The following is a 25,799-nucleotide window of genomic DNA, read 5'->3' as shown; positions in this document are numbered from 1 at the left end:
TGTTTGAATATTTAATAATGTTCAGTGTTACTGTATATCAAATAAAAAAAATTGCCCCTCTAGTTGGCTCACGCCTATAATCCCAGCACTTTGGGAGGCCGAGGCGGGTGGATCACGAGGTGAGGAGATCGAGACCATCCTGTCTAATATGGTGAAACCCTGTCTCTACTAAAAGTACAAAAAAAAAAAAAAAAAAAAAATTTAGCCGGGCGTGGTGGCGGGCGCCTGTAGTCCCAGCTACTCAGGAGGCTGAGGCAGGAAAATGACGTGAACCTGGGAGGCGGAGATTGCAGTGAGCTGAGATCGCGCCACTGCACTCCAGCCTAGGCGGCAGAGCGAGACTGCGTCTCAAAAAAAAAAAAAAAAAAAAATTGGCCCTCTAGTCATATTAGAGTTTTTCCTTCATCTTTTTAACTAAACTTCTTATTTTGAGATAATTATAGATTTACATGCAGTTTTAAGAAATAATTGTGTTGTAACCAAGGTATTGACATTGATAGAGCCGAGGTTCAGAACATTTCCAGATACCTCATGTTTCCCACACCCACTTCTCTCTCTGCCCCGTCTCCTTTATCTCTTAACTCTTAGAAGCCACTTACTCTTCATTTCTGTAGTTTTGTTTTTCAAGAATACTTTATAAATGAAATCATAACAATATATAACCTTTGAAATTGGCTTCTCTGGATTTTCATCCAGTTGTCACATGTGCCAACAGTCCATTCCTTTTTATTGATGAGTAGCATTCAGTAATGGTGGTATTGGAGAGAATACGCTTTGTTTAACCATTTACTTATTGAAAAACATTTGGGATGTTTTCAGTTTTTGACTATTATGAATAAAGTTGCTATAAACATGTGGGTATAGGTTTTTGTATGAACATATGTCTTCATTTCTTTGGGTGAGTAGAGGCCCAGGAGTGCAGTTGCTGGATTGTGTAGTAGTTGCATATTTAGGTTTTAAAGACACTGTCACACAGTTTTCTAGAGTGACTGTACCATTTCCATCAGCAATGTATGTATAAGTGATCTAGTTTTCTTTTTATCCTTGCTACCACTTGGTGTAAAACAATGTAGCCATTTTGATAGTATAATGGTATCTCCTTGTGGTAGTGATGTCTCATTTTAAACAATAGACTTTCTTTTTTAGAGCAGTTTTTTTAGAGCAGCAGGAAAATTCATTGGGAGGTCCAGAGATTTCGCATGTATCTCTTGTCCCCACACATGCACAACCTCCTAATATCATCATCTCCTAGTAGTATAGTGTGTTTGTTACAATTGATGAATCTACATGGACACACTGTTATCACCCATTGTTCATGCATTAGGGTATCAGTCCCCAACCTTTTTGGCACCAGGGTCTGGTTTGGTGGAAGACAGTTTTTCCATGGACTAGGGTGGGGTGGGGTGGGGTGGAGTGGGGTGGATGGTTTTGGGATGATTCAAGTGCACTGCATTATATTTATCATTAGATTCTCATAAGGAGCACACAACCTACATCCCTTGCATGTGCAGTTCACCATAGGGTTCTCGCTTCTATGAGAATTTAATGCCGCTGTTGATCTGACAGGAGGTAGTGCTCAGCTCCCCTCACTCACCTGCAGCCGCTCACCTCCTGCTGTGCAGCCGGGCTCCCAACAGGCCACTGACCAGTGCTGGTTTGTGGCCTGGGGTTTGGGGACCCCCTGCATTAGGGTTGATTCTTGTTGTTGTATATTCTGTGGATTTGGCTTTACTCACTTAGTAATATGCATTTAAGTTTCTCCATGTCTTTTCATGGCTTGATGGCTCCTCTGTTTTTAGTGCTGAATAATATCCCATTGTCTAGATGTACCACAGTTTATCAACGTTCACCTACTGAAGGACATCTTGGTTGTTTCCAGGTTTTGGCAATTATGAGGAATGTTGCTGTAAACAGCTGTGTGTAGGTTTTTGTGTGAACGTCAGCTTTCAACTCTGTCAGCTGAAGAGTGATGAGGTTTATAGATTTGGAAAGGAGAGCTTCATTTCTCACAAAGGTTTGCAGCCTCTATAGGCCATTCTGACAGACAGGGAGGCATAGTCTCAGCAGAAGCTGAGAGATAGGCATTTCCAGGCAGGGTGGGGTCGGGTGGGGTAAGGGTTTAAGATAGGAATTTATGCTGATGATTGGCCAGGCATACAGCTATATTCAACAGGTTACAGAAGGAGCCATGAATATTCATGAAGGAGATCCACACACGTGTGTTTTAGATTTACACATATATGTAACATACCTCCCATAATCACTTTGGGGTGGAGATTTTATATTTAAATGCATTATAATTAGGTTCTACATGTAAAAGGTGAAATGTAGGGAAGAAGTCCGTAAACTGTGCATCCTCAGGTGACTGGCCAGAACCAGTCCTTTCCAAAAGTCATTTATCAATAAGAAAATCTTTGTGGCCTAAAATAGTTGTCATGTTGAAACTGTGAAAACAGGAGAGGGGTGTGTTTAGATGACTTGAACGAAGGGGTCTTTTGGACTTTTGTTTTCTCACGCTGGCTTTTGAGAACATCCAGTGATTATTAGAAAGGGTTGGAAGCAAATGGATCATGAACAGCCTCCTGTCTTGCCATGGCTGCTAACTTAAAATTTTGGGGTCTTTTAGCCAAAGGAGGGTCCAGTAGTCTGTCGGAAGGGTTTAGGACTTTTATTTTGGACCCCAACTCCCTTGCCTAAATACTTAGGAGCTCAATTGCTGGATCATGTGGTAAAAATATATTTAGTTTTGTGTGTATTTAATTTTGTATATTTAGTTTTGTAAAAAAAACTGCCAGACTTTCTTCCAAAGAGGCTGTGCCATTTTGCATTCCAGCAATACATGAAGGTTCTGTTGCTCCACATCCTACTTAGCATTTGGTGTTGTCAGTGTTCTGGATTTTGCCTTTCTAATACGTGTGTAGTATTTTGTTGTTTTAATTTGCATTTTCCTGATGATGTATGAGGTGGAACACCTTTTCATATACTTGTTTGCTGCCTGTATATCATCTTTGATGAGGTCTCTGTAAAGGTCTTTATAAAGTCCATTTCTTAATTGGGTTGTTTGTTTTCTTATTGTTGAGTTTAGAGTTCTTTGTATATTTGGATGACAGGCCTTTATCGAACATGTCTTTTGCAAATAAAGGCATCCTTTGGTATTATGGAGGCTTGGTTCCAGGACCCCTGATACCAAAATCTGAGGATGCTGAAGTCCTTTATATACAATAGTGTAGTATTTACGTATAATCTACACACTTCTATGTACTTTAAATCATCTCTAGATTCCTTACAATACTGAATACAATGTAAGTGCTGTGTAAATAGTTGCTATACTATATTGTTTTTAAAGTTTGATTATTTTTATTGTTAATATTTTTGATCTGTTGTTGGTTGAGTCTGCAGATGTGGAACCTGCGGATATGGAGGGCCTACTGTATTTTCTCTCATTCTGTGGCTTGTCTTATTCTCTTGGCATTGTCTTTTGCAGAGCAGATGTTTTCTATTTTATTGAAGTTAAGCTTATCAGTTGTTTCTTTCATGGATTGTGCCGTTGTTTTATCTAAAAAATCATTGCCATAACCAGCGTCATCTAGGTTTTCTATTATGTTATTTTCTGGGAGTTTTATAGTTTTGTGTTTTACATTTAGGTTTGTGATATGTTTTGAGTTAAATTTTGTGAAGGGTGTAAGGCATACCTTTTGTAGTTGTCCCACAATTCTTGGATATAATGCAATTTTTTTTTTTTTTTTTTTTGAGATGGAGTCTTGCTCTGTTGCCCAGGCTAGAGTGTAGCAGTGTGATCTTGGCTGACTGCAGCCTCTGCCTTCTTCTTCTTCTTTTTTTTTTCTTTTGTAAATAATTATGTTCCATTTTTGCCAGCCTTTTTCTCTTTATTTTCAGTTTTAAGAGTTTCTGTTGACACATCTTCAAGCTCAGAGATTTCTGTGCTGAGTACAGTCTACTAATGAGCCCATTAAAGGCATTCTTCATTTCTTTTTTTTTTTTTTTTTTTTTTTTTTTGAGACGGAGTCTCGCTCTGTCGCCCAGGCTGGAGTGCAGTGGCCGGATCTCAGCTCACTGTAGCTCCGCCTCCCGGGTTCACGCCATTCTCCTGCCTCAGCCTCCCGAGTAGCTGGGACTAGACGGGATTTCACCGGGTTAGCCAGGATGGTCTCGATCTCCTGACCTCGTGATCCGCCCGTCTCGGCCTCCCAAAGTGCTGGGATTACAGGCTTGAGCCACCGCGCCCGGCCGGCATTCTTCATTTCTATTAGAGTATTTATTAGAGTATTTTTGATCTGTAGCATTTCTTTTTGATTCTTGGAATTTTTATCCCTCTGTTTACATTATCCATCTGTTCTTGGATGATGTCTACTTTTTCAGTTAGAGCCTTTACCTTATTTATCATAGTTTTTTTAATTCCCGGTCTAGAAATTCCATGATTCTTGCCATATTTGAGTCTAGTCCTGAAGCCTGCTCTATTTCTTCAAACTATTTTCTTTTTTTTGCCTTAAAGTATGCCTTGTACTTTTTATTTTTTGAAAGCTGATTGTGAGATACTGGATAAAAGAAACTGGTGAACAGACCTTTAGTAATGTGATGGTAAGGTGTGTGGGGAGGGGAAGTGTCCTATGATTTGGCCTCAGCGTTTTAGTGAGTTGGTGCCCCTAGGTTTTAACTTCGCAAATGCTTCTCAGTTTTTTCCTGGTTTTTCTAACTTGAGTGGGACAGGATGGCTACAGGGAGCTTTAGTTGGGTATTTTCCTTTAACCACCCAGAAGGCTAGAATTGACTGGAGTTTGTTATTTCTCTTCCCCAAGGTAAGTTAGGCTCTGTTAAAACTACAAAGAGGTTAGGGTCTGGTTAAATAGTTTCTCCTGAGGGCAGGCCTTATTAAGAACAGAGTACTCTGGTATATTTCAAAATGGCCCCTTTTATCTTCCCTTTTCTGGAATCATGAGGGGATTTTTCTCTGATATTTGCTGTGAGAACCATGTCAAACTCCTGGAAGAAAAACTCATAAAAGTGTGGTAGCCTCCCTATGACAGGGTCATTTTAGAATTTTTAACCTCAGACTTCTTCATACTCAGCCTCCAGCAATTAATTATAATTCAAGTTTTCCCAGCCGGGTGGTGTGTCCCACACAAGTTTCAAGCTCTAGTAATTGTATTATGTGCATTTGCCTAGTTGCTCTCTTCTGTTTTAGGGGCAGCTGTTTGTACTGTGATCTCAGTTCTCTTTGGGATTTAAGAAGAGTTGTTGCTTTTTCACTTTGTTTAGCTTTTTACTAGTTAGATGATGTCTCTCAAGCTTCTCACATGCTGGCCTGAAAACCAGGTCTTAATCCCTGTAAATTGACCAAGTTTTCATATGCTTATTTTCCCACCTGTCTGTTTTCTTCAAATCATGAAGGAATGAAGAAAATTTCTTCAATCATGAAATGTCTCTTCATGCCTTTTACCCATGTTCTGATTGTATTGTTTCTTTTTTTTTTTTTTTTTTGAGATGGAGTCTTGCTCTGTCACCCAGGTAAGAGTGCAGTGGCGGGATCTTGGCTCACTGTAACCTCCGCCTCCCAGGTTCAAGCGATTCTGCTGCCTCAGCCTCGTGAGTAGCTGGGATTACAGGCACCTGCCACCATGCCTGGCTAATTTTTAGTAGAGATGGGGGTTTCACCTTTTGGCCAGGTTGTTCTCGAACCCCTGGCCTTAAGTGATCCACCCACCTTGGCCTCTCAAAGTGCTGGGATTACAGACATGAGCCACTGTATCCGGAAGTTTTCTTCTTTACTGTTGAATTTGAGAGTTCTCTCTATATTTTAGATACTACTGCTTTGTTGGATATGTTGTTTGCAAATATTTTCTTCCACTCTCTATCTTGTCTTTTTATCCTTTTGTAACACCCAAGGTTCTTCGCCTAGCCACGCCAAAGAATTGGTGTGGCGGCAGACTGCAGCAAGTGACAGAGACTCGGACTGAGAGAGAGAGTTGTAGGTTTTATTGAGCAGAGCGAAAGTACAAAGCTTCCACAGTGTGGAAGGGGTCCTGAATGGGTTGCCACTGCTAGCTTGGGTGATTGCCTTTTAAACTCTTTAAGGCAGGAGATACGTGAGGCGGGAAGCATATTACAGGATCGAGAAACAAAGGCGGTAAATTATTTTGTGACGTGCCTTAGATTTTGAGAAAACCTGAAATTGTGACTTATGCTTACCTGTTTTATGTCCTTGCAGCTGCACAGCAAGAAAAACAGGATCTTATAGAACTTACAAACTGTGTTTACAAGGAATCGGGTCTGCTGATCACAGAAAAATGGGCAGTTAATCTTTTCTTTAACTGGTTTCGGTGGTGGGGCACATAGGAAAACTTACAGCTAAAATTGTCGCTGTTTATAGCTTTCTTGGGGAAGAAAGTCATAAGCAAATCCGCGTGTTAGGAATATTTTAAGCATATATCCTCAATGTTATTTATCCAGAACCGAAGTAAGTCCTGATATGGGAAATGAGTAATTTTACAGCTTTCTAAGCCCCTACTCGACCCAGGAAGCCCAGCTGGCATTGCCTCTCAGTCCCCGCTCTAAACAGGACACCTCAACTGCTGTTGGGAACTGGGCGATGACCGCTGTAGCTACTTCCTGCTGGTTAGGGGCAAAGATGGGGCCCTGCTGTTGTATTATCCTCCAGAGGGGAACTTTCTAGGCCAGTCAGGAGACCAGTGGGTTGATGCAAGGGTCCTCAGTAGAAACTGTGAGTTAAACTCATTTGAGGTTCCATTTGTAAGGCCATTTATAGCTTGATGGCCTTGATCCTGGAGGAAACAAAGTTGACAAGGAGGTTAAAAATATAGGGCCCAAAGGCGAGTAATAGCAAGATGGCTGTTACATGTAGGGCCTGGAAAGGGGAGAAGTCAAGATACTCGCTGGTGAAATATACTCCAGGGTCCTCAGAGTTGGAACTCTTTTCTTTCTACATTCTATTCGTTCCCTTGGCTCCTGGACCTTTTCGGCAATAATTCCTGACTGGTTGATGAAGCAGCAACATTCTTCCCCTAAGAAGAGGCAGGTTCTTCCTCTTTTAGCTGTTAATAAGTCTGGGGCCCTTCGGTTTTGGAGGGCCACCTCAGTTAGAGAATTAAGCTGGCTTTGTAGGGTCATCAGGGAGTTAGCAACCCGTTCCATATTATCATTTAATTCTTGTGATATTTTATAATAGAATTGGATGAAGGAGGTTATACCTCCAATTCCAGTCCCAAGCCTGCCCAGTATTCTGGCTCCTACCATAAAAGGGAGAATAGGAGCTTGTGCTTGGTGGGACTGGGGTATAAGGAGACTTTGCAACTCTTCTTCAGTATAAATGAACATGGGGGGTGCTAGAAATGAGAGAAAGCATAACTCTTTTGGGGTGCCATTTAGACACGAATAAGCTGTGTTAGCACAGATGAAAAAGATGTCTGAAATTAGACACGTGAAACCTGAGGTCACCAGTATCCAGGATTGACATTGGGAGATGTTTCTATTTGGAGGCATGTTGAAATTTATACATGTGAGATTTGAGGCCTTGTATGGGTGGGAGATTGGTGACTAAGGAGCCAATTGTCCCGGTGGTGTTTAGGACTAAGGTGGATAGGTTCCAGTGTCCTGGGACAGGGACTACTGGGAACATATGGTTGGAAATGCAAGGGAAGACACATCCAATAGTTAGTTGGATTGTCAGGAGAGGCCTTCTGCATTCCTGTGAGTGTGGCGTTAAATAGACTCCAGAGATGGGAATGAGAGTCAAGAGTTTTTGTAACCTGGAAAGGTCTAATTTGTTATATGGACTTGGAGTGTTCGATGGTTGGACCATGTTTTTAATTACTTGTTGGACATGTTTTTTGGCTTTATCCTGGACACCTCCTTCATCAGTTATACCCACATGGGTGTAATATGTCCAACACTGGGTGGTCCCTATGGCATCGGGACAGTTGGACTGGGTCATTTTTCCTTGGTGGTATGTACAGCCATTGTGGGAGCAGAGAGAAGCAGACTATAACATTCCTTTTTCATATAGGTGGGTAGTGAAGCCTGATTTAGTTTTAAAGAACATCCTTTCGAAGCTGACTGCATCAGTGTTTCTGGGAAGGGGAGGAGAGCATGCATTAGAGAAGCAAGTGCAGCAAGGGAGGGATGAAGAGGTGGCAGAAAGAATACTTAGTATTAGGAGAGTTAGAAGAAACTTAGAGGAGATCCTTATAAACGGAGTCATGGCACTTTAGGTGGAGCAGTAGTGGAAAGGAGGAGGGAAGAAGGAGTAAATTGTGTTAAAAGGAAGGACAATAGAAAAAAGGTTGATGTGATCAGGATTTTTGTCCCGGCAGGAGCTACAGTATGTGATCCTACTGCAAAGAGTATGGATAGTATACTGTTTAATGTGATGAAACAGTATAAGGACTCCATTAGAGAGAGCAAGGAGAGAGGTCAAAGATCATGTAGGTTTTCTACTTATCTTCTTTTAGGTAGAGATGAGTTTTTCTTCTTTAGGATTAACTGTAGGAGTCTTTTTAGCCTGGGGTGCTTCCTTCTGAAATAGGAGAAGCAGGGCCTCCGATGGCTCACAGGTGTATCAAGGCTGGTCTGGCTGATCTTGAGACTCCTGAGCTGATAGTCCTGTAAGTTCCTCAGAGGGTGTCCAAGGTGTAACTCGGGTGTGGTGAATCCAGGATTCCACTCCTGCCACCTTAACTGCAGTGGGGATAGAGAGGATTACTGAGTATGGTCTCTCCCACAAGGGATCCGTAGATGGGAAGGTAGAGGGGAGGGACTTGACCAATACTAGATCTTCTGGTTGGAACAACTCTCTTCCTTTTTTCCTGTCACACCCTTTGGGTAAAGTTTTAAGGTTTTGTTGATATTTTGCTAGAGAAGTTATATCTTTGACCAAATTGGCCGTTTCCTGATTGAGCAGGAGGTCATTTGTGAGAAGAGGCCATCCGTACAGCATTTCGTATGGACTGAGCCCCATTCTGTGAGGGGAATTTCAGATTCTTACCAAGGCCATGGGCAGGAGAGTGGGCCATGGGAGTTGCTTTCTCAAATGTCTCCTTAGTGTTTCATTTGCCTTTTTGACCTTCCCTGAGGATTGTGGCCTCCAAGCACAGTGAAGGTGATGTTGTATTCCTAGTGCCTTGGAAATTCCTTGAGTTATTGTAGCTCTAAAAGCTGGACCATTGTCGCTCTGTAAGCTTTGGGGAAGTCTGAATCTAGGAATTATTTCGTGAAGTAAAATTTTAACTACTTCTTGGTACTTCGCTGTTCTGCAGGGGAAGGCTTCCACCCAATTTGTAAAGGTATCAACACAGACCAACAAGTATTGAAATCCCCTTGACTTAGACATATGGGTGGAGTTTAACTGCCAGTCCTGTCCAGGATAGTGCCCTATTTGTTCCCCGAGAGGGGCCTTATGATGGACCAAGGGATTATTTTTTTGGCACACCTTGCAGGCCTTGACTACCTGCCGGATGGTTTTGAGAAGGTTTGGCCCTGTAAATAGGGATTTGGCCATCTTATGGGTACTTTCAATACCTATATGAAAAGTTTGGTGGAGGGTCTTAAGTATTTTCCACTGGCTGGCTTCAGGTATGAGCACCTTTCCCTCTTCTGTCGCTAACTACCCTGAGGGGAGAAAACTATGTCCCTGCGAGAGTCCCCATTCTGTTTCGGTTGGGGAATACTGGGGCTTAACCTCCTGGAGGGGGTTGCTTCATGCTAAGGGCCCTTCCATGGACAGTTCTAAAGGGAAGTCCTGCTTAGCAGCAGTTTTGGCCTCAGCGTCTGCTCAGTGGTTTCCTTCTGCTGCTTCTCCTTCACCTTTTTGATGACCCTGGCAGTGTAAGACTGTCACCTCCTTGGGTTTCTGCACTGTGTGCAATAATTTCATGATTTCCTTGTGGTACTTAATGGTTGTCTCCCCGGAGGTTATAAACTCCCTCTTTTTCCGTATTGCAGCATGGGCATGTAGAACTAGATAAGCATACCGGCTATCTATCTACACATTTATTCTTTTTCCTTCTTCCAGTTCTAAGGCTCAGGTAAGTGCCACTAGTTCTGCTAACTGGGTGCTGGTCTCTGGGGGAAGAAGTTTACTCTCAAGTACTGTTGCATTGCTAACTATGGCATAGCCTGCCCTTTGTACCCCATTTTCTATAAATGAACTTCCATCAGTATGCAGGTTAAGGTCAGGGTTAGTTAAGGGGACTTCTTTTCTTTTTTTTTTTTTTTGAGACGGAGTCTCGCTCTGTCGCCCAGGCTGGAGTGCAGTGGCGGGATCTCGGCTCACTGCAAGCTCCGCCTCACGGGTTCACGCCATTCTCCTGCCTCAGCCTCCCGAGCAGCTGGGACTACAGGCGTCGCCACCTCGCCCGGCTAGTTTTTTTTTTGTATTTTTAGTAGAGACGGGGTTTCACCGTGTTAGCCAGGATGGTCTCGATCTCCTGACCTCGTGATCCGCCCGTCTCGGCCTCCCAAAGTGCTGGGATTACAGGCTTGAGCCACCGCGCCCGGCCAGTTAAGGGGACTTCTGAGAGATACTCCCGGGCAGCATAAGTCTGGGCGATAATTTGGTGGCAGTTATGCTTTATTGGCTCCACATCCTCTGGGAGAAAAGTGACAGAGTTGAGGGCTGCACACGTGCGTATTTGAAACACTGGTCCTTCAAAGATTAGTGCCTGGTGTTTGAGTAGGGGGTTATCTGAGAGCCACAAACTTCCTTTAGCATTTAATATGCCACTTACATCATGAGTAGTGCAGACAGTGAGATCCTTTCCTTGTATTATTTTGATAGTCTCTGATACTGAGATGGCCACTGCTGCAACCACCCATAAACAGTGAGGTCAGCCTTTTGCTACTACGTCAGTTTCCTTACTTAGGTATGCCCCTGATTGTAGGGCTGTTCCCTGGGTCTGAGTAAGAACTCCAAGAGCTATTTCTGCTCTCTCTCTGACATATAAAGAGAAATTTTGTCCTGTGGGGAGACTTAGGGCTGGAGCTTGTACTAGGGTCTGTTTTAAAGTTTTGAAGGCTGCTTCCACCTCTGGTTCCCATCCTACTAGATGGGTATTCACCCTCTGGGTCTCCTTTATCAGAATATAGTGTGACCTGGCCATCTCACTGTATCCAGGGATCCACAGTCGGCAAAAGCCTGTGATTCCAAGGAATCCCCGCAACTGTTTCAATGTCTCAGGGCGAGGGTAAGCCAGTATAGGCTGAATTTGTTCTTTGCTGAGGGCCCTAGTTCCTTTGGCTAGGATTAGGCCTAGATATTTAACTTGTTGTAGGCAGAGCTGGGCCTCTGACTTAAATACCTTGTACCCTCTATTAGCTAGAAAATTCAAGAGATCTAGAGTAGTCTGCTGACATGAGGTCTCCAAACTGGTAGCCAAAAGTAAGTCATCCACATATTGGAGGACTAGACTGCCTGGACTTGAGAATTGGCCTAGGTCTTGGGCCAGTGCCTGACCAAACAGATGAGGGCTATCCCTAAACCCCTGGGGCAAGACCATCTATGAAAGTTGGGACATGTGGTCTGTAGGATCCTCAAAGGCAAAGAGGAACTGGGAGTCAGCGTGCAGGGGAATGCAGGAGAAGGCATCCTTGAGGTCCAGAACTGAACCATTCTCCTTCCTCTGGTATCTGAGAGAGCAGGGTATAGAAGTTGGGTACAGCAGGATATAAATGAATTACTGCCTCATCGATGATTCTGAGGTCTTGCACTAGTCTCCACTGACCATTTGGTGTTTGTACTCCTAGGATTGGGGTGTTGCAGGGACTGTCGCATTTTCTCACTAAGCCTTGAGCTTTTAAACGCCTGATAATATCCTCTAGTCCTTTATGAACTCCAGGCCTTAGGGGATATTGCCTTTGATAAGGAAAAGTGGTGGGGTCTTTTAGCCTAATTTGAACTGGATGGGCATTTTTTGCCCTACCGAATTGTCCTTCCAATGCCCAGACTTCAGGGTTGATTCCCTCCTCGAGTAAGGTACACAAATGGGTAACTTGTCCCCCCGTATTCATGTAGATAATAGCTCCAGCTTTGGCTAATATGTCCTTCCCTAATAAGGGTGTGGGACTCTCAGGCATGACAAGAAAGACGTGTGAAAAGAGCAAGGTCTCCCAATTGCAGCTGAGGAGGTGGGAGAAATATCTGGTTACAGGCTGTGCTAGGATTCCTCGGATGGTAATGGATCTTGAGGATAACCATCCAGGGCAGGAGATTAACAGTGAGAAGGCCGTGCTGGTGTCCAGGAGGAAATCGATTTCCTGGCCCTTAATGGTTGAGCTTACCTGGGGCTCTGTGAGGGTGGTATAAGCTGACGCTTGCCCTGGGGACCCTCAGTCCTGTTGCTGAATAATCTGGCTGGGGGCCTCTGGCCCAGAGAGCCTTCATCGTCTGGGGCAGTACACCTTCCAGTGATTTCCTTGGCATATTGGACATGGGCGAGGGGGCTGTTTGTTTTTTGTTGGATAGTCTTTTTAAAAGTGTCCTTGCAAACCGCTCTGATAACAAGCCCTACCAGACGATTGTCCTGCTCCATTTTTTGAGCTCTTAGAACTCCAAGGTTTGCTTGTCTGAGGGCCATGACCGAGGCTGCGGTCTTTCGCTTATCTTACTTTTCCCTTTTGGCCTGTTTCTCTCGGTCCTATAAAATAGGTTCTATAAAAATAGAACACCAAGGTCACCAGGTTTAATAATGCCTCCAAATTTTGTTCTGGGCCTAAGGCAGACTTTTGGAGTTTTCTAATATCAACTGCTGATCGGATGATAAATTTATCCTTTAGAATAAGTTGGCCTTCCAGGGAATCTAGAGTTAGGGAGGTATACTTTCTTAGAGCCTCCTGCATCCTTTCTAGAAGAGCTGCAGGGTTTTCCTCTTTTCCATGTGTAATTGTGGATAGCATTGTGTTGTTCATAGGCTTCTTCCTATTCTTAACCCTTCCAAGACACAAGTTAGCAAATGCCTGCGGCTCCAGTCTCCATGATCTGAGTCGGTATCACAATGAGGGTCTACAGTGGGGACGTCTTTTGTGGTCTCCTTCTCCCCTGGGGCCATTTGATGTGTTTACCTCACTGAGATACCATAAATCCCTAAAATGCTGGGCTGCCGCTAAAGCTGCCTCCTTTTCAGTAGGACTTAAGGTCTGACTAAGGAGCAACATGATGTCGTTCCATGCTAGATCAAAGTACTGCCCTAACCCTTGTAAGACATCTATATAGTTATTGGGATCATCTGAGAATTTCCCTGTGTCTGCCTTTATTTGTTTTAAATCTGAGAGTGAGAAAGAGACATGCACATGGGTGGGCCTAAATTCTCGTCCTACTGCTTGTAAGGGACATAGTTTGGGTGCCTGGTTTGCAGAGTTTACGTTTTCTTTTCGGTGTGCCTCTAACACTTGGGTGGGGCTGGATGGAGGAGAGTCAGTGAGGGAGGAGAGTAGGGCTGAGGAAAGAGGCCCTGAGCATGGAGGCAACTGTGGGTTTTTGTCATTTGGGCAAATCTTGCAGGCTTGGCATACAGCAGTATTGTCACGAAGGGTAAAGCAAGCCTGTACTTACAGTAAGGGACTTCACTCCATTTACATTCCCGTTTACAGAGAAGATATAGTTGTAGAATGGTGTTATAATTAACACTTCCCTCAGGGGGGCCAAGTTTCTCTGTTTTGTGAGGAGTACCGAGGCCAGGCATTGGTGCAGAAGAACATCAGCTGCTGCTTTTTTAAGGTCTCAGGGTCGAACTTGTCCCATTTATTCTGGATACATCTTAAGGGAGTGTCTGGTTTTGAAGGTGTGGTGCCCATCTGGAATTTTAAACACAGGTATACCCGCACACCTAGTTAGTCTTAGGGACTCGTCTTCCCCTTAGGGCACCCCGCCAAGGGTCAAGTCCAATTGTGCTTGGAGTGCATGGTCGTCCCTGAGCCTTCCATTTACTGGATTTAACCATGCTTACCAGCAGAATGGAAATCGTCCTTGCCCCCTGCTGTGCATCCATTGACCACTAGATGGGGCATGAGGACTGTTGGATTTATTGTGGTCCCTTTGCCAGTGCGTCCTATCTGTTCCAGGGTGGCAAGGCCTGGGTCGGGGTAACCACTGATGCTTGCATGCCAAGGCCCAGTGTACGTGGGCCTGGCCATAAAACTGTCCTTGAAGGAGAAATCTCTGAATTAGCGACAGGAGGCTTAGTAAGCTCAAAAGGGGTGGTTGATGTCCTCTAGGCCAGGGTCGACAGAACAACTGCTGTATTCTAGCCTTTTGTCCCCACTTTACGTCACAGGAGTAAGCCCCCCTCTTAAGGTGGTACCAGTATCCTGTATCTCAGATGACTATATTTTCTTCCTTCCAATACCCATGATGGAATGGTTGAAATAGCAATTCAGCTGCTCTAAGGGACGTACCCACACACCACAGATTGTACTTGAGAGGCACCAAAAAAAAGGGAAGTTCATCTGGGGAACAATGAAGGAAATGTCCTAGGGCCTCTACCATCCACATGGAAATTACAGATCTGTCTTCAAATTATCCTGATGTGGGAGACCATACGCAGTGGTGGGAACTGGCCTTTCAAAGTGGCAGTCAGATGGCAACACCTGCCTAAATTCCGGAGGGCGCCACGGACAGGGAACCTCTGGACGCCACCTTAAAAACTTAAGGCTCCTAAATAGGGATTCTTGGTCCTGTCTAGTGGAAATAATCTTGCTTACGAGCTGAGGAAAGAAGTCTAACCGGCAGATATTTGGACCCAGGAGGCAGGGGTCAGAAGATGTGGCTGTCTCATGCTTAGTAATCCGTGCTGTGGGAGCCTCTGGTGGGGCCATGGTCTCAACCAGGATATCTGGGAGACTATGGCGTTTGCTGAGCACTCCCGGGTGTACTTCGGGACCACGACGGAAAGTGAAAGAGTTAGAACTGGTTCCGGGCAAACCAATGTGCCCGACTTCAAAGGGTTGGGGGTTGTCAGAGAGCCTTTCCCAGAAAGCGTGACGCCCCTGTCTTTAGTCCCGTGGTCATGCTAATTGCCTTTAACTGGCCGACAGGTGCCCAGTGTTTAGCTTCCGAATTCTAAGGAAGGACAGGACAGAATAGCAAGCGAAAGAGGTCCGAGGGTACTCACTGCGTGGTGATTGGGATACTCTTCCTAGAGTCTCCTGGCTGACTCGCCAAGATGTAACACCCAAGGTTCTTTGCCTAGCCACGCCAAAGAATTGGTGTGGTGGCTGACCGCGACAAGTGACAGAGTCTCGGACCAAGAGAGAGTGAGCTGTAGGTTTTATTGAGCAGAGCGAAAGTACAAAGCTTCCACGCGTGGAAGGGGTCCTGAATGGGTTGCCACTGCTAGCTTGGGTAAACTGTAAGGCGGGAGATACATGAGGCGGGAAACATGTTACAGGGGCAAGAAACGAAGGCAGTAAATTATTAAGTGATCTGCCTTAGATATTGAGAAAAACCGAAATTGCGACTTATGCTTACCTGTTTTATGTCCTTGCAGCTGCACAGCAAGAAAAGCAGGACCTTATAGAACTTACAAACTATGTTTACAAGGAATTGGGAGGATAGATAAGGTCTGCTGATCACAGAAAAACAGGCAGTTAATCTTTTCTTTAACCCTGGTTTTGGGGGAGGGCACACAAGGAAAACTTACAGCTAAAATTATCGCTGTTTATAGCTTTCTTGGGGAAGAAAACACATAAGCAAATCGTGGTGTTAGGAATATTTTAAGCATATATCCTCAATATTATTTATCCAGAACTGCAGTAAGTCCTGATGCAGGAAATGAATGAGTTTTACAGTTTTCTAAGCCCTTACTTGACCCAGGAAGCCCAGCTGGCATCACCTCTCACTTTCAATTGCATCTCCTATAAAGTGCAAGTTTTTATTATTTTTAAAATTTAATTTTTTTTTTTTTTTTTTTTAAGAGACTGGGGCTTGCTACGTTGCCCAGGCTGGTCTTGAACTCCTGGGCTCAAGTGATCCCCTCCTACCTCAGCCTTTCTTTTTTTCTTTTTTCTTTTTTTTGAGAGAGTCTTGCTCCATCACACAGGCTAGAGTGCAGTGGTGCGATCATGGCTCACTGCAACCTCTGCTTCCTGGGTTCAAGTGATTCTCCTGCCTTAGCCTCCTGAGTAGCTGGGATTACAGGCATGCACCACCATGCCTGGCTAATTTTTCTACTTTTAGTAGAGACAGGGTTTCACCATGTTGGTCAGGCTGGTCTCGAACTCCTGACTTCGTGGTCCACCTGCCTCAGCCTCCCAAAGTGCTGGGATTACAGGTGTGAGCCACTTCACCTGGGCTTTTTTTTTTTTTTTAAAGACAGGGTCTTGCACTGTTGCCCAGGCCAGAGTGTGGTGGTGCAGTCTTGACTCACTGTAACCTCTGCCTAATGGGTTCAGGCATTCTGCCTCAGCCTCCCGAGTAGCTGGGTTTACAGGTGCCTGCCACCACGCCTAGCTAATTTTTGTATCTTTAGTAGAGATGGGGTTTCACCATGTTGGACAGGTTGGTCTCAAACTCCTGTCCTCAAGTGATCTGCCTGCCTCGGCTTCCCAAAATGCTGGGATTACAGTTGTGAGCCACCATACCCAGTCTCCACCTCAGCCTTTTGAGTAGCCGGGATTACAGGTGCATACCATCATATCTGGCCACTGAGCACAAGTTCCCTATCCCACTCCCTTTTTTCCCCGTTTTTTTGAAGATAGTCTCACTCTGTCACCCTGGCTGGAGTGCAGTCGTGCTATTATGGCTCACTGCAGCCTTGACCTCCTCGTCTCAAGTGATCCTTCTGTTTCAGCTTCCCAGGTAGCTTTGGTTACAGGCTTGTGCCACCATTCCTGGCTTTTTGTTTGTTTGTTTGTTTTGTTTTTTGTAGGAACAGGGTCCTACGATGTTGCCCAGGTTGGTCTCGAAGTCCTGGGCTCAAGTGATCCTCCGGGCTTTGCCTCTCAAAGTGTTGGGATTACAGACGTGACCCACCATACCTGGCCTCATGGAGCACAAGTTTTAAAATTTGAAATTCACTGTACTGGTTTTTCTCCCTCTATGGTTTGTGCTTTTTATGTCAAGTTTAAGAACTCTTTGCCTAGTTCTACGTCTTGAAGATATTTTCTCATTTTTTTCTTCAATATTTTATTTTATGTTTTATCTTTGTGATTCATTTTGAGTTAATTTTTTATAAATGTGTGTTTAGGATTCCCCAAGGCTTCTCCTAGACTCAATTGATTTTCATAAAGAATCACAGAACTTAAAGTTGTTATACTTATGGCTATGGTTTGTTACAGCTAAAGGATACAGATTTAAGTCAGTGATGGAAAAAGAAGCAAAGGACAGGGTCCAGGAGACACCAGGCCCAAATTTATAGTTGTCCTATCACTGTGAAGTCATGTGCACAGCGTTTATTTCTTCCAGCAGTGATGTATGAGAACATGTGGAATACTGAAAACTAGGTAAGGTCAGCTGAGCTCTGTGGTGTCCACGGTTTTTTGGTAGGTGGGTATGTAGGTGTGGTTGACTGCCCTCATGGATGACCTCCATCTGCAGCCCTCCAACTGATGCCATTTGGTCCAAGGTCCCCACCATTAATCACATTATTAGCATAGACTATATGGAGTGGCCTAAAACCTCTAGGTAAAGAAAGACTTTCTTACTAGGCTGGACATTCCAAGGGCTTAGAGGTTACATCCTAGGGAGCTGGGCAAGGGCCAAATATTTCTCAGAATGTGCAAGGTGTGGGAAACCCAGACTTGCTGAGTTAATTAATCCTTATTGCACAGTGAGACATAGACTGAGTTTTTTTTTTTTTTTTTCCTATTTACTTTTTGGGTAGAGTTATTATGTCTACTGTATCATTTTTCAGATTGTGTTACCTCTTCTAGTTTCTTTTCCTTTCTATATAAGCTTAGAATATTGAAGTCTGGGTATTTGGTTAAAAAAAGGAAAAAAGAAAAAATAAGCTTAGAATAATCAAGGTACTGGAAGTAAAACTCATAAAAATTATGAGTTCGTACAAAAAAGAATACAAAAAAATCTTCCTGGGAATTCGATAGGAATTTTGTTGTTTGTCAGATTGGGGAGAAATAACGTCTTTTCTTGGTGAGTTTTCCAATCTGTGAAGATGGTGTCTTCTCCATTTATTTAGATTTTTTATTTTGCTCACCAGTGTTGTATAGTTTTTAACATACATTTTCTATACAGACAGATTTACACCTAAATATTTTATGTTTTTGGAGTGATTGTAAATCGTATTATATTTTCAAGTTTTGAGACATAGAACCCAGAAATAAATTTAGAAATGCATTTATAATATAGAAATACATTTGCTTTTAAGAATATAAATTTATCTGTCTGTCTACCTGTCTGTCTGTGTATCTATCTATCTGAGATGGAGTTTCGCTCTTGTTGCCTAGGCTGGAGTACAATGGCGCGATCTTGGCTCACTGCAACCTCCGCCTCCCGGGTTAAGCGATTCTCCTACCTCAGTCTCTTGAGTAGCTGGGATTACAGGCACACACCACGTTGCCTGGCTAATTTTTGTATTTTTAGTAGAGACGGGATTTCTCCTTGTTGGCCAGGCTGGTCTCTAACTCCTGACCTCAGGTGATCTGCCCACCTCTGCCTCCCAGAGTGCTGGGAGTACAGGTGAGCCACCATGCCTGGCCTCATTTCAGTTATTGTTAGTTTGTGTCTTCCTGCCTTGTTTTTCAGTTTTGGTAGCAGTTTGTTGATTTTACTGATCTCTGCAAAGAACCATCTCCTGGTTACATTAATTTTCTCATTTGTTTTCTGTTTTCAATTTCAGCGATTTCTGCTCTTTGTTAGTTCCTTTTTTTCTACTTGCTTTTGGTCTGTTGAACTCTTCTTTTTTTCTAGGTTCTTGTTAGCAGATTAGATTACTGATTTGAGAGTTTTCCACTTTTAAAATATGCTATTATAAATTTTCCTCTTGGAACTGCTTTAGCTGTGTCCCACAAATTTTGATATTTTATATTTTCATTTTAGTTCAGTTCAGTGTATTTTTTGTAATTTACCTTATGACTTCCTCTTTGCTACTCAGGACTGTAAGTGTGTTGTTTAGTTTCAAAGTGTTTGGAGATTTTCCTGCTGTCTTTCTGTTATTAATTTCTAGTTTTTCCATTGTAGCTAGAAACACTTCATGTGATTTCAGTCCTTTAAATTTGTTGACATTTGTTTTTGGGCCCACCATATGGTATATTTGATATATGTTCTGTGGGTACTTGGAAAGAATGTGTATTCTGCTCTTGTAGTGGGGGAATGTCCTATAAATGTTGATTAGATCTTGTTATGTTGAGTTCTGTATACGTGATGATTTTCTGTCTAGTATTTCTCTCAGTTGTTGAAAGACGAGTGTTTAAAAATCTATATTATTATAGATTTGTGTATTCTTTTATTTCTATGTTTTTGCTTTATGTATTGCAGCCACATTGTTTGGTGTGTATACATTTAGAATTGCTATTACTTCTTGGTGGATAGGCCCTTTTATCATTATATAATGTCCCTCTCTGTCTTTGGTAATTTTCTTTTCTCCTAAGCTTACTTTATTTGATATTAATATAGCCAACATGCTTTTTTTTAAATTAATGTTCACATGGCATATGTTTTATATCCTTTTACATACAACCTATCTATATTATTATTTGAGGTAAATGACTTCTAACGGCATGTAGTTGGGTCATGGTTTCTCATCAATCTTCTGTACCAATTTCTATCTTTTAATTGGTACATTTAGACCATTTATATTTAATGTAATTATTTATGTTAATACTTAAGTCTTTCTATTTGTTCTCCATTTCTGTTTTCATTATCTGTCTTCCTGTGGGTTACTTGAACATTTTTAGAATTCCATTTGGATTCATCTGTGTTTTTGAGTGTCTCTCTTTGTGTAGTTCTTCTAATAGTTGCTTTAGGTATTTTTATATACATTGCTCTTGGTACATTAGATATACATATGTATCACAGTTTACTGATGTTATTTTACCAGTTTGAGTGGAGTGGAGAAATCTTGCCTCTTTTTATATCCCTTTAGCCTCCTTCATTTATAATAAAATAGTTTCACATATTTCCTCTACATATATTTATAACCACATCAAACACCCATTAAACATAATTTAAGAAACTCAGGAGCAGAAGGAAAGCCTATTTTATTTATTCATAATTTTGTTTCTTGTGTTTTTTCTTCCTTTGTGATGTTCCAAGGTTTCTTTTTTTATTGCTTCCTTTCTGTTTAGAGAACCTCCTTTAGTCATTCTTCATTCTTTTAGATCTCCAATGACAAATTATCTTAGTTTTCTTTTAACTGAGAATGTCTTGACTTCCTCTTGATTCTTTGAGGATAATTTTACTGGGTACACATTTCTAGTCTGACACTTCTTTTCTTTTACCACTTGAAAATATTTTTCTACTTCTTTTTGACCACTGTGATTTCTGATGACAAATCTGCTGTCATTTGAATTGTTTTGTGCCCTCCCTCCCCCGTTGATAGGTTGCCGTTTTTTTTTTTTTTCCTGGCTGATTTCAATATTTTGTTTGTTTGTTTTTCTTCAGTTTTCAGAAATTTAATTATCATGCGCCTTTGGGTGGATTTCTTTGGGTCTTGTAGTTGAAAGTGATGGGGCACTGTCTCCTTATTGCCAGGTGGAGATGTAAGTCCCAATTTCCCACATGGCCTTTGCTGATACTTGAGGGATAAGGAAGAGCACCTTGTTACTGCTGGGTAGGGGTGGAAGTCCAGAATTCCCAGGTTATCACCACTGACACCACAGTGTGGGTTGCCTTATTATTACTCAGTGATGGTGAAAGTCCTCAGTCTCAACCAGGCCTCCTCTGATACCACCTAAGGGTAGAGGGGAAGGGGTGTCCTCATATTGCTAGACAGGAGTAAAGGCCCTGTCTCCCTATTTGACCTTTCTTTGATACTATTATGGTGGCACTTTTAGGGTGTTTTATTACAGCCTGGCAAGTTTAGAAGTCTAGGTACCCCACTTGGCTTTTGTTAGCATGGGTGTAGGTTCCCAAAAGATAAAATTAGTGTTATGAATTTGATGAAGAGCTTGAGCTGCATTTAAAACCTGCTATTACTTGTTATCTGTACAACCTTGAATAATTTCGCACTTCTTTGAGCCTCACTTTTAAAATAAAAAATCTCTAAATTGGAGATAACTCTATGTGTGGTGGTGATTTAATATGATGACTTTTAAATAGCTTAGCACAATTTGCATCATTATCATTGCTTAAGAAGTGATTCTTGTTCTCCTTCCTTGCTCCCTTATGTTTTCTTACGTCTCTCTTCTCATTTTTTTTTCCCTAGAAATGTTTCCTAACTGACTTATCTGAAGTGATATTTCTGTTGCCACCCTCACAATTTTGTGCCCGCTGCTTTATTTTGGGTTTGCCTATTGTTTGTTTCATAGAACAGGAACTGGTTTGTACTGGGTGTTCAATTTTGTTGAATGTAACAATGAATATGTAAACTCTCAGTTAAGGTTCCTGTTTCTACCTACGTTTTGTTTTGTTTTTGTTTTTTTCAATCCTGGTTTTGAACCTGGTATTTCTGAAGTTGCAGTGTACATTCTTCTGTTCTGCTTCAATATTTGACACCCTTTGTTTTCTGTTGTCAGGAATTGTGTTCTAATCTCTTTCGCTTGATGGTCCCATATTGTTCACTGGTGTGGGTTTCTGTGTGTTTCTGTGTTTTACTTTTTGTCATTTCACTGGGTCTTGGAAGGGAGGGAATATATGTGTGTATACTCAGGCAGTGATCTTGAACCAGAAATCCTGTCATATAGGTGTAAGTGAAAAAGAAAATGAAGAGAAAAAGAACTTAGAAAGAGATTGTCAAACTTGTCCTTAATGCCAACTACTATTATGTATTTCTTCTCATTTTTCCTGATTTATAAAGGTAATACACATTTACAAAAGCATAAAGGTGAACATTGTTTTAAAAGCAAATTCATATTTCAGGTATTATTCATAGATCTGAAAAATTTGACGCCACATAGAATTATTCTGAAAAATTATATGGAGCAAAAAAAGAAGTCTCCCTTTATTTCGTTTCCTTCTTTAATTCTTGCTTTTCAAGAGGTCGCCAGTGTTACTAATGTGTTGTATGTTCTTCTAGACCTCTTGCTGTTCATTTATTCACATACACACAGGCTTTTAAATAAACTGATCATTCCATACATGTTTTATGATTTGCTTTCTTTTTCTAAAAGATCTATATATTAGATTTCTTTAAAAAATAATTTTTATTTTGAAATGATTCACATAATCTAATTCATACCACCTGAAGTTCCTAGAATTAGTTTATTCTCCAAGGAGATTTAGCCATTAAGGTAAGCTTAGGATTAGGTTTGATCTCCATGGGCATTTAAAGAAGTAAAGAAGGCTTTTGTGGGGGCCTTTTTTCTGTGTTGGAAAGAACACACATAATTAATAAAAGTCCTGCCAATTTATGGTATGAGCCAAACAAATCAGAGAATAAAACAAAAACCTAGAATTTCTGTTCCACCATTTGGCAAAAATACCTCCATATACATATATACATGTTTATATGTATAACACATTTCTGTAGCAGGCATATTAACTTAATTTTTAAAAACACATGCATATATGGATATTTAATATGTGATATAAAGATAGCATTTTAAAGCAGTAGGAAAATATTAGGCCTGAAAACAGTGGTAGTAGATCTCTACCTCAAACTATAACAAATTTGAGATGGAATAAAGAGCTATTGATTTCCTTTAAAAATCTAGGAGATATGAGATTAATTTTATATTCTTAGGTCAGAAATGTTCCTTTTTTTTTTTTTTTGAGACGGAGTCTCGGTCTGTCACCCAGGCTGGAGTGCAGTGGCACGATCTTGGCTCACTGCAAGCTCCGCCTCCCGGGTTCACGCCATTCTCCTGCCTCAGCCTCCCGAGTAGCCGGGACTACAGGTGCATGCCGCCACGCCCAGCTAATTTTATGTATTTTTAGTAGAGACGGGTTTCACCATGTTAGCCAGGATGGTCTCGATCTCCTGACCTTGTGATCCGCCTGCCTCGGCCTCCCAAAGTGCTGGGGTTACAGGCGTGAGCCACGGCGCCCGGCAGAAATGTTCTTAAGTCACAAAACATTTAATAAAAATTTAAAGAAATTGAACATTGATAAAAGATACAAAATAAAAGAGACACATACTGGAAGCAAATGTTTGTAATACAATTGACAAGGAAATAGAGTCTCTGGTGCCTAAAGAGCTCCTGTAGGCTGTTCTGTCTATAGAGCAGCCATCCTTTTATTCCTTTACTTTCTTAATGAACTTGCTTTCACTTTGCCTTGTGGACTCGCCCTGGCTTCTTTCTTGCATGAGATCCAAGAACCCTCTCTTGGGGTCTGGATCAGGACCCCTTTCCTGTAACGTATTTCTGGCGACCATAGAAGGGACTACACTTGCAAAACCCCTGACCCAAAGGCTAACTTTGGGTAACTGGTGGGATCCAGTAACATCTTTCTGGCCTCCATGGAAGCAACTATACTGCAGAAACCTCTGACCCAAAGGCTAACTTTGGGTAAGTGGTGGGGTCTAGTAACATTTTTCTCATGAACTACAAAAGGGACAATATTGAGACCCCCGACCCAAAGGAAACAGACTGCAGCACTGATTGGACAACTTTGGGTAAGTAGCGGGGTACCTGGGTAAAGATGGGATTGGGTTAGAGGCCCAACTTAGGGGAGTTAGAGTGTCTCCTAAGACAGAGTAGGTTAGAGGCCCCTCTTAATAAAAAGCAAGGGTGCTTGACCGACCTTGGGTTAGAGGCCCAACTTAGGAGGGTTAGAGGCCCCTCTCATCACTATTGGATGTTAACTGCTATTCTGTTTGGATTAATCTGCCTTGTACTCTTTGCTATGGGTGGCAGGATTAGGTATGTACAGGATCGTGGACATGGGAAACTTTTTCCTCCCTAAAAGGGGAAATGAGAGCTGATGAGACTGGCTGGAAAAGATTCCTTTGGTACTGAGAAGCAGCCGCCTGAACTTTTCAGTGATGCAATGGGTGGGTCTTTCTCTAGCCTCCCGAAGCTCTTCATCTTTCCCACCCTGCCATAGGCAATACTTTCCTTCTCTACTTTTCCTTTCCTATCTTTTCTATTACTCAGAGTGACCATCTTGCCCAGAGACCACGTGTTGAAACTCCAAGTTGGAGTTTGGATTAAAGATGATGGGGCCCATTTGGGGGCAAATTTAAGCCTAGCCAGTTTGATATTGGGTGCTAAGCAGAGTGGCTAATGTCTTTGTTTTATCACATGTATTTTCCTCTGGCCCGAACGAAAAAAAATAATTTTCCTTTATGATGCGGCTTGGCCCCCATGGCTGTGGTGCTACAAGCTGGATCACTAAGGCTGCTCAGGGAAAGGGAACTTAGAAGCCTGGCATGCCAGCAAAAGGCTAAGAATTTCTTACCAGTCAGATTTCAGGCTTCTCTCTCTCTGTGCAAATGGTTGACTGAATGCTTAAACAAAACAAAACAAAACAAAAAAAAAAATCAGTGTTTATCTCTATGAAGTTTTGATTAATGCAAAAAATAATTCTAAGGCTAGTCTTAAGCTAGTGTATTTTGTGCTATGAATTCGTTTTTCTGTGTTGAGGGGTACTTCAGGATAAAACACAGGCTTAGAACACCTGTAAGCCCGCTTTTCAAGAAGACCCAGCAAGCTGGTCAGTAACAAACTTGGCTGCAGGTCTCTGAAACAAACAGAAATACTGGATGAAGTCTCCACCTTGTTTTATGTCCTTGGGAGCTTGACCGTGTAACCATGTGGCAGTACCCTCTGTTTTCCTCATGAAACTCCAGGAATTAAAGCAGATGGATCCCTCTCAGAATTAAAGGCTCTGTTCTGTTTTGCATTGTGTTATCTGACGGTTTTGAGTTTTGGGGGTATTAGAAATTGCTTTGCATTATGAGAGAGCTTTGGTGTGTAATAACTAGGTAGGAAATATGCTTTAAGGGACAGCTGATAGTAGTTAGGGAGGGATACTTGACTCTTTGCACACTTGGATCGGAGAAGCATACTCTTGGCCACCTGGAAGGTAAGGAAACATCCCTACCCCACACTGGGAGATGAGACTCCCATGAGGGATGGACTGATGACAAAATGGGCTGATTGCCTTTGGGTTGCCTTGAAGTGAAATGCAGAGTAGAAGCACTGTACTGTCTTCTCTAGTATTTCCCTCCTTTTGGGGATCCAGGAACCAGCATAAAATGGCACCCTTAATTTTGGGGATCTGTCTTTGCCTTCAACTGCTTATTTGGCCCCAGAAACGCATGCTTTCCTGGCCCTGTTCCTTCAAGGGCTCCACCTTGAAGCCAGTAATCCACTTATGAAACTGGTGATGAAAAATGTTACACATGCAGAATCTTCTGTCTGTCCATTTATTAATATGTGTTGTATAAACGTTTATCTATAAAAGAGCTCTAATTGCTTAGAAAAATAAGCACTTAATATTTTTTCAGAAAAATGGAAACAAAAATGCCTTTTTGTTCTTGTGACTTTAGTAATCTTTTGGAAATAAAGACAGTTTTAAAAATTATTGGTAAAATATCTTGAAAATGTAGACATTTGGTCTAAATTAAGGTCAGTATCAGACTTGGTAAATACTTTAAGGTTAAACTGTTTCTTTTGGAAACAGTTCAATTTACCTGCCGTAAAGCCATTAGATTCTAGATAAGGCCTGGGGACATGTAGAGTTAGCCACGCCCCCTAGCTATGTTGGAGAGTCAGCT

At 42.1% G+C, this 25,799-nt stretch overlaps 1 protein-coding gene across 2 annotated transcripts in view; it reads left to right on the top strand.

Moving 5' to 3' along the window:
- Positions 1 to 25,799, top strand: part of CEP85L (centrosomal protein 85 like) — a 179,471-nt gene that overhangs the window by 20,086 nt on the left and 133,586 nt on the right. The gene's annotated exons all lie outside the window — the stretch shown is intronic.

The sequence above is a fragment of the Theropithecus gelada genome, chromosome 4 (genome assembly GCF_003255815.1).
Source record: "Theropithecus gelada isolate Dixy chromosome 4, Tgel_1.0, whole genome shotgun sequence".
In the NCBI taxonomy this organism is placed as follows: Eukaryota; Metazoa; Chordata; class Mammalia; order Primates; family Cercopithecidae; genus Theropithecus; species Theropithecus gelada.
This window is presented reverse-complemented; position numbering and strand designations above follow the sequence as displayed.